General features: G+C 40.8%; 1 protein-coding gene across 1 annotated transcript in view; it reads left to right on the top strand.

The window, feature by feature from the left end:
* LOC101863586 overlaps positions 1 to 8622 on the top strand; it is a gene marked incomplete at its 5' end in the record, with an annotated part of 43847 nt that overhangs the window by 11991 nt on the left and 23234 nt on the right.

Here is an 8622-nt window from a genome sequence, read left to right as displayed (position 1 = left end):
ACTTACAATTACATTAGGCTACATTGTGTAAAGCACTGATTTCCCCCAAGTAACACGCCTGTCAAATTTCCACAGGCCGTACGACTTCATTTGCAAAGCTTGACTGACGTCAACAAAGTAATCTCAAATCTTTATGAAAATCCCATTAAAATTTTTTGTTGTTGCGATGAAAGTTTAATGATGTCATCCATGCATTTTAAATCTTTTAAAACGCGGACCTACCTTGGCTATGGGGGATGCAGCTCATCTAAATGATGCAGAGACTCGATTTTCTCGCGTGGGAATTGAAACTTCATCTTTTATCTGAACAGTAAAAAGCATTACATCGCAGACTCCGACTCCACACCCATGACAGGCAGGCTGAACTTTCAACTCCTCGAGAAAGACTGTAATAATGTGGCTCAGAATTGTTGTGAGAAAGACAGACAAATGTTTCACGACCCGTTGGAATCAGGCGCTCGTCTACTTTTGGACATGTGGAGTTATTGGTATCAACTGAAAGTTTGTTTATTTGCCTTTCTTTCGCTGAAAAAATACATATTCTATCTTAGTTAAATAGAAGTCGAGATATTTGCGATTGAAGGAGATGAGGTCACCTAGTTTGAGTGGTAAAATTAGTGAGAAAATGGCCGCCAAAGTGTGATAATTTCAATAGCTTGAGAGTCCGTGAAAACGACGAAATTTCATACTTTTTCCTTTAATCAACGTTTTTCTGTAAAATTCACATAGAAATGTGTTTTTATATGGTCATGAAGGGTGTGGAGCGAAAAAACCAAAATTCGATAATAAAAATTGCCAAACTGGTGGAAAAAAATGCGTTACTTCAATTTCACTATTTTGACGAGCGCCTGCTTTCACCGCAATGCCTCTCAAATAAATACTGCTTAACATTGTGAATTATCTCCAGCGTAGATCAGTTGACGCACCCCCCTCCCCCGTGCGAAAAATACAAAAACGTGACCTGTCAGTCCCTCCCTTCCATGCACCCAAAGTGCCGCAGGGTTTGATGTCACACAGACACTTCTCGACCCAGACTGTTTAGAGGGATGGGTGGATATAGCGGGGATGGGGATTTGCGATGGGGTTAGCTGTTTTTTGTTTCACGATTTTGTTTAGTGGTGTCCGTTTTGTAAATTAAGGTTTTTTAGCCTAAGTTCTTGCCCCTGCACGTAAGAGACGTGAGTTTGATTCCAAGGTGGAGCAGATTTTTTCTTTTCTTTTTTGTGGGCATCTCCGTCTTTTTGGTTAAGAGTGTATTCCGACGACCAAAGTAGAAACATTTTACGCCTATCTTTCCTCATTCTTCTATTTTTTTTGGTGGTGTGTTAACTCTCTAGTAACACCTGTAATTTTCGGCATTTACATTTATTATGACTTATTTGTGATATAAGAGCTGTAAACATTAATTTACTTTAACAATTAAACCCTCCCCCCCCCTTTTCCACAGAGTGGGTGGTTGGTGGGTGCTCTGGTGTGGTTTGCTCCTTCTTTCTTATCAAACATCTATCGTCCTTATCTCTCCCTCTTTTTTGTATGTTACTCTCTTGTAATTCAGCTATTCTTCGGCACCTATATGACCATATCGTGTTGCAAGTGCGTAAAACTCTTACGAAACACACACACACACACACACACACACACAAGCACGCACGCACGCACGCACGCACACACGCACGCACGCACGCACGCAAACACACACACACACACACACACACACGCACACACGCACACACAAATCGTAAATCACCCGAGTCCAAGTCAGGCAGCCTGCTGACCGGCGAAGAACACGCCCTTCTCCCGACATAATAACATTTACACAGACACGGGTATTGTGCGTGGTTCCGCCGACACTCGTCGTATTCTTTTCATTTGTTTAAAATTGTTCTGACCAGTGTCGTGGCCAATGCCAAAGTGCGGCCTTCGCATTCCGTGCCGGGTGGACAAGGGCAATAATTCACAGTTTAACAATAGTACCAGACAGAGATGGGGTCGTACCGCGTTGATGACGGAACCAGGCATCCGGATATCTCCCTGTGGATCAGGGATTGAGTGAAAGGTTGCACTTATTTGCCTGTATCGGCGGTTTTAAATATTTTGTCCATTCCCAAAACTTTGTCTCACGGTTTTTTTGTTTGTTGTATTTTTAGTAAGAGTTTTACGGCTCTTGCAACACAATTAGGTCATATTATAAGTACCGTCTGTTAAACAGTGGTAGAACGTTAAATTGTGCGTCGCGACGAACTTATGCATGAATATGTGTCACGACCAGGTGGAATCAGGCGCTCGTCTACTTTTGAGCATGTGGAGTTATTGGTATCAACTGCAAGTTTGTTTATTGGCCGTCCTTTCGCTGAAAAAATACATATTCTATCTTAGTTAAATAGAAGTTGAGATATTTGCGATTGAAGGAGATGAGGTCACCTGGTTTGAGTGGTAAAATTAGTGAGGAAATGGCCGCCAAAGTGTGATAATTTCAATAGCTTAAGAGTCCGTGAAAACGATGAAATTTCATACTTTTTCCTTTAATCAACGCTTTTCAGTAAAATTCACATGGAAATTTATGTGTTTTTATATGGACATGAAAGGTGTGGAGCGAGAAAACAAAAATTCGATAAAAATGGCCAAACTGGTGGAAAAAATGCCTGTCTCTTCAATTTCATTATTTTGACGAGCGCCTGCTTTCACCATAATGCCTCACATATAATGTTTATGAATATCAACATTGGCTGTACAGCTAAACAAAAATGCTTGTAAATTTACTACTCGAAGAGATATTCAGTATACATACATGTAATAATATATCTATAGGTAAGTTAACGTACCCGCCTCTCTCCAAATTCTGCTTGTGTCTGTGATGTAACCTATAGGCCCTTCGCAGTGAAAAAAAAAGACATGAGTTTGATTCTCGAGGGGGGGGGGGGTCTATTTTGTTCAGTCTCTCCATTTTTCTACTTGAACATTGTATCCCATTCAGCCCGGGTTGACCCTGGCATGCAGGCGGTTGGTTGGAGGGCGCTTCTAGTATATGATGTTTCTCTGTGGTTTCCGTCTGCCTGTCCTACTCTTCCCCAGCTCCCAATAACCATTATATTATTGTATCGATATGCTTCTCTTTACTCAAACAAACGAATGTAACCTGATGCGCTGGATCGAAGCGACCCGTGCCCTGCAATGATCTAAACGAACGGTGTCGACTGGGACAATCAACAAGTCTCCACAGGCTCCTATTTAATATATAATCCCCCCAAAACCCCCAAAACAAATACAAAACAACAACAACAAAAATAATAGCAAACAACCACACCCCTCAAACAAAACAAAGACGAACACAAACACAAACACACACACACATAAACACACACACATCTACACACACACACACACACACACACACACACACACACATACACACACGCACACACACACACGCACACACAAACACAAACCCCAACAAAAAAGCTAATTGCACGTAAATCCCTCATCCAGTACGCACCGTCCGCTATTAAGACTCCTCAGTGCAGGCGGTGCAAAAGTTGGGACGCACAATCCACGATCTGGATCTAGAAAGGACATTGCTTCCCGCCGTGGCGTCATGGTTCGGTGAATGGCCGTACTGGGCAATATGTCATGTTGCCTTTTGTTACTGTTACTTTTGTAATTCTCTCTGGGGTTTGGTCGTTTTCAGTGGCGACCTAAACACACTTCCTTTTGAGAGAGAGGGAGAGAGACAAACACAGAACACACACGCACGTACGCACGTACGCACGCACGCATGCACGCACACAAAACACACACACAGACACAAACACACACACACACACACACACACACACACACACACTCACACACACACACATGTACACACACACGCATGAACACAGACAAAATAGAGGGAGAGAGAGAGAGAGAGGGAGAGAGAGAGAGAGAGAGAGAGAGAGAGAGAGAGAGAGAGAGAGAGAGAGAGAGACAGAGACAGAGAGAGACAGAGAAAGAGACAGAGAGAGAGAGAGAGAGAGAGAGAGAGAGAGACAGAGAGAGAGAGAGAGAGACAGAGAGAGAGAAAGAGGGGGGGGGGGGGGGTTGTTTGATAAAGATCTTGGTCGGTTGCCACAATCGATACACATGTGCATATGTCACATTTACTTGTTTCACATTTTAGAAATGTTATTGATTTTAAACTTACTTTCACCCCGAGGTCTGTAATTTCCCCAAACCCATATAGATCTATTATTACTGCGGAATAAAGTGAAATCGAATACTTTGCTTTCCTTTATCTGATGATCCTGTATCCTATCATCTAAGCAGCACCATAATAAACAATGCTAAACAAAATGCAGTGTCACAGACGTTTGATTAAATAATATATTACTTTATCTTAAATTACAACAAAAATAAATAAACAAAGGAATAAAACCAACAACAATAAATAGAACGAAAATAAAACCAGCCAAACCCTTCGCCCCCCAAACTAACAAACAAACAAACTAACAAACAAACAAACAAACAAACAAACAAACAAACACACAAACACACAAACATACAAACACACAAACAAACACACAAACAAACAAACAAACAAAACAAAATAAAAACAAATACAAATAAAAACAAAACAAAGTAAAAATAAATGAATAAACAATCTTCCTACATAATGTTGTTCGTATGATATTCTGTCCAGCAGTAAGCGACCATTATTTCAATTTTTTATATGCCTGTGAGTCGTGGACACTGACAGCAGGATTGTTGAAAAGGATTCAGACAACAGAGATGACATGTTACCGTCGACTTCTTGACATCTCATACAACGACCACATTTCAAATGCTGAGTAAGGGAACAGAATCACAAACGCAGTGAGACAGCATGAAGATCTACTGACTACAGTAAAGAGACGAAACAGAAAATGTATGGGCATGTCATAAGAACCTCAGGACTTTCCAAAACAACCCTACAAGGAACCGTACAAGGAAAGAGAAAGAGAGAAATGCAGAGAAGAAGATGGGAGGACAACATCGCAGAGTGGACAGGGAAGACAATGGGTGACAATCTGGGAAAGGCAGAGGAAAAGAAAAATGGCGAGAGCTGGGAGGTAGAACGCCACTGATTGTACTGTTGTTTCAGTGTCTATTACTTAATAATTAATTTTGCTTCAGCTGACAATTGCAGATCATCAGGATGACAAGTCTTTGACGTCACTTAAAACCCCCCCCAACAAAACAAAACAAACATGCGCTACAATTGCTTTAATTCATATTATTGTATTTGATCTGTGATCCTGATCAGGGAAATTTAATTAAGGTCTTGGACAAAGAACGACTTTTAACCTCATCCTGTAAAAAGCAAAGTACGAGATTTTGCCCCTTTAAGCCTCTCGCTTACTCTGACTGCTCGAGTCAACAGGAAACTCTATAATTGAAACCAGCCCCTTTATAACTTTCAATACAAGGCTGACCAAAATTATGATGTCATATAGGATGACAAGAAACGCAACCAAGACACAAGGCAGTCCGTTTCATCTAGGTCTACTGTTAAAGAACCTACGCCCTCCCCCCAGGGCAGTGCTACTTACTGAAGTGTCTTTAAGCCATTCGCAACGGGGTGATATTAACATATTAGCATGTTCTTATGCGCAGTGGAATAGTAAATGGGCTGATTTATCTTTGTCATGCTCATACTGTGCCAGAACAACATAGGGGGAACTGCTGCTTTTTCTTTCTTCTTCCCTACTATCGTCATTTTTCGTCTACTTCTTTTGTATGTTTATCACTCTCTTGTGAACTGCTATTTCCGGGATGCCTTGATAGTCGAAGCTGACTTTGTGCTGTTGAGGCTAGAGAGGTGAGCAGAGTAAGCCTGATTCCCCGTTTGGTAGAGGTGGGCAAAATCCGGATAATCTATAAGGGTAACAGGAGAATTCTCAAAGAAATATCATTCGAATTCAGTTAACTGTCTTTCCTGACCCGTTTGCCGAAGTGGTTCTAACTCATTTGCCGAAGCGGTTTATATCATATTATTTGCCGAAGAGGTGCACTAACCTATCATTATATTATTGCTGAAGCGACCCATTGCCCAGCCCTACCGTTTGGATTTCTCTGCTGACATCCACCCTTTGGCGCTCATGTGACCGTACACAGTTGCGAGCGCCGTAAAGCCTTACTAAACCTAAAACAAAAGAACCTACATTTGCATTTGAATCAAAATGTTCTCATGTCAGCGTAAGCCTCTTTTTCTACACTTTTATCTCAGATTAGATCTGACTCGGGATTTTTCTTTCGCTACTACCACAATCAATTCCAAATTAATTATTACTGTCATGGGATCCCTACTAAGGATGTTGTCTACACGATGAACTTTCCAGTGAGTGACTCAAACACGACGCACGAGTCGAAAGTACTGAAGTACAAGAACTTGATTAACTAACGTCTTCTGGAAGTCTCCCATTGTGTACGTTTTTGGGGGCCGGGGGCTACCATTTGGCGTTTCGCTGTAACACGCAAGAGACCAGTGTTCGATTCTCGAATGGGGAGAAAATGTTTATTGAGTATCTCGGTCTTTCAGCTGGGATGGTATATCCCCCTCAGCCCGGGTTGACCCTGACAGGTAGTGTTGAAAGCCCGCTTCCTAAATTATTTAAATTGTGTCTACTGGGGCATAAAAACACCTTCAGCAAAAAAAAAAAAAAAAAGAACACCCCCCAAAAACCCAACAGAAAAACAACTAAAAAACCCAATGAAACTTATTGTAATAAAAATACATTCACAAATCTGTCATATTTTGTCATGTATTCGGCTCGGGCAAATCGAAGCTCTACTATTCTTATTGTCAACAAAGAATTTCGATGTTAGTAGTTGGAAGTTGGAAGGTGTCACTGGTAGGTTCCAGTTCATGTCTATCCTTCGGTTCTTTTCGAGTGTCTCTTGTTTTTCTCACCACTACGGCAAGTTACCAGTGTTCTGTCTTCCTATTTGTTCGATGATAGCCTTAAATTTCGATTTATTTGTCCTCGTGAACAGGAACGAAAGATGAGAGAGATAGATAGATAGATAGATAGAGAGAGAGAGAGAGAGAGAGAGAGAGAGAGAGAGAGAGAGAGAGAGAGAAAGAGAGAGAGAGAGAGAGAGAGAGAGAGAGAGAGAGAGAGCGAGAGAGAGAAATCATGAATCATCTGTTTGCACAAATGAAAAATCAATATCGACAAGAAAAGTGTCACTCGCACACATAATATGGGCAGACAGAAGAAAGAACGGGGAGTCAAAAAGTAGACTCACTGGTGCAGTTCCGCCTCAACAGTTGTGCATATTGTGAACTTCTTCTAATTCAAATAAATCGTGACATGGGGTTGTTTTTTTTGGGTATCATATTCTTACAGAACTCTTGCAAGTCCTTTCAGATTTTTGAACGAAACTCTCTGGACTCACATAAAGTAGGACTTTCACGTTTGGCTCCGTCTTGCACTTGCTCTGAATAATGTTGTGTCCTTTGCATAATGAGGTCAGTGTGCCAGCAGGTGTTGTGAGACACGCCCAAGAAAATACTGCTGAATCATCCACTGGCGTACCGTGCCCTCTGTTGGAGTTTGAGACATTACTACTAAGTCTGTACCACTGGTGTGTGACCCCAAAGGACTCCTCTGCTTAATCTCCGTGACATTCTTACAGTCGCCCCTCCCTCACCCTCCAAAGATTTTTGAAAAGATTTAAGTTGGTAGTTGGAGAGTACAAGCGGTCATACTTCTTGTCTTTCTTTTTAAAAAAGTTTTTGCTCGTACAATTGTCCATTTTCCCCTCTTCACTGAATGGCCTTTATTGGGCTGATGCACTTGTTTGTGCTATTCTGAAAAAAAAAGAAAGAACCCCCCCCCCCAAAAAAAAAAATTGCTAGAGGAAGTAATTTTTAAAAAGTGAAGAGATAAATGAATGGTGCATACTCTTAAAGGTATTGTGAAATTAAAAAAACAAACGAACCAAAAACCAAAGAAAAAAAAAAAAGAATAACATAAACAAAAATAAAACAGTAACAGAAGACGACAGACAACACCCCCCCAAAAAAACAACAACAACAACAACAACAACAACAACAAAGCAAACAAAACAACAAAAAACACCCACAAAAAACAAACAAACAAACAAAAATATAGACCTATAATCTTACGTTATCAACTGGTGCACCTGCTTACAAATTTCTATGTTTTTTTTGTCCGCATTGCAAGACGGATTCATTTGGCTAAACAGCGTGACCTTCTAAGAAGTTCGTTTTCCACAGAATAATCCGAAGAGCTTAAGACAACAAAGAAACAGACGTTAGATTACACACCTTGAAGATCACATTGTGACCACCAAAAAAAAATAAAAAATAAAAAATAAAGTGTACTGCGCAAATTCTAGACCACGTAATCTCTTATGAATCACCCTGTCCTGTATCGGTCTTTCACATGTCTTCTCATTGTCCGTCGGAAAATCGATAAAGCTGAGTTTTACTTTTAGAAAAACATTTCATATTTACCCCCCCCCCCTTTCCCCGCCCCACACATACACAAAGTCCTTGACAGGCAATGTCCTCATGACATGAAAACTAGACGTCTTTAGGCTGTATGCCTATGAACATCTCAGTTTTATATCGTGTTT

Source organism: Aplysia californica, unplaced genomic scaffold, assembly GCF_000002075.1.
Source record: "Aplysia californica isolate F4 #8 unplaced genomic scaffold, AplCal3.0 scaffold00196, whole genome shotgun sequence".
Lineage (NCBI taxonomy): Eukaryota > Metazoa > Mollusca > Gastropoda > Aplysiida > Aplysiidae > Aplysia > Aplysia californica.
The sequence above is the reverse complement of the archived record's forward strand: the minus strand, read 5'-3'. Positions and strand labels throughout refer to the sequence as shown.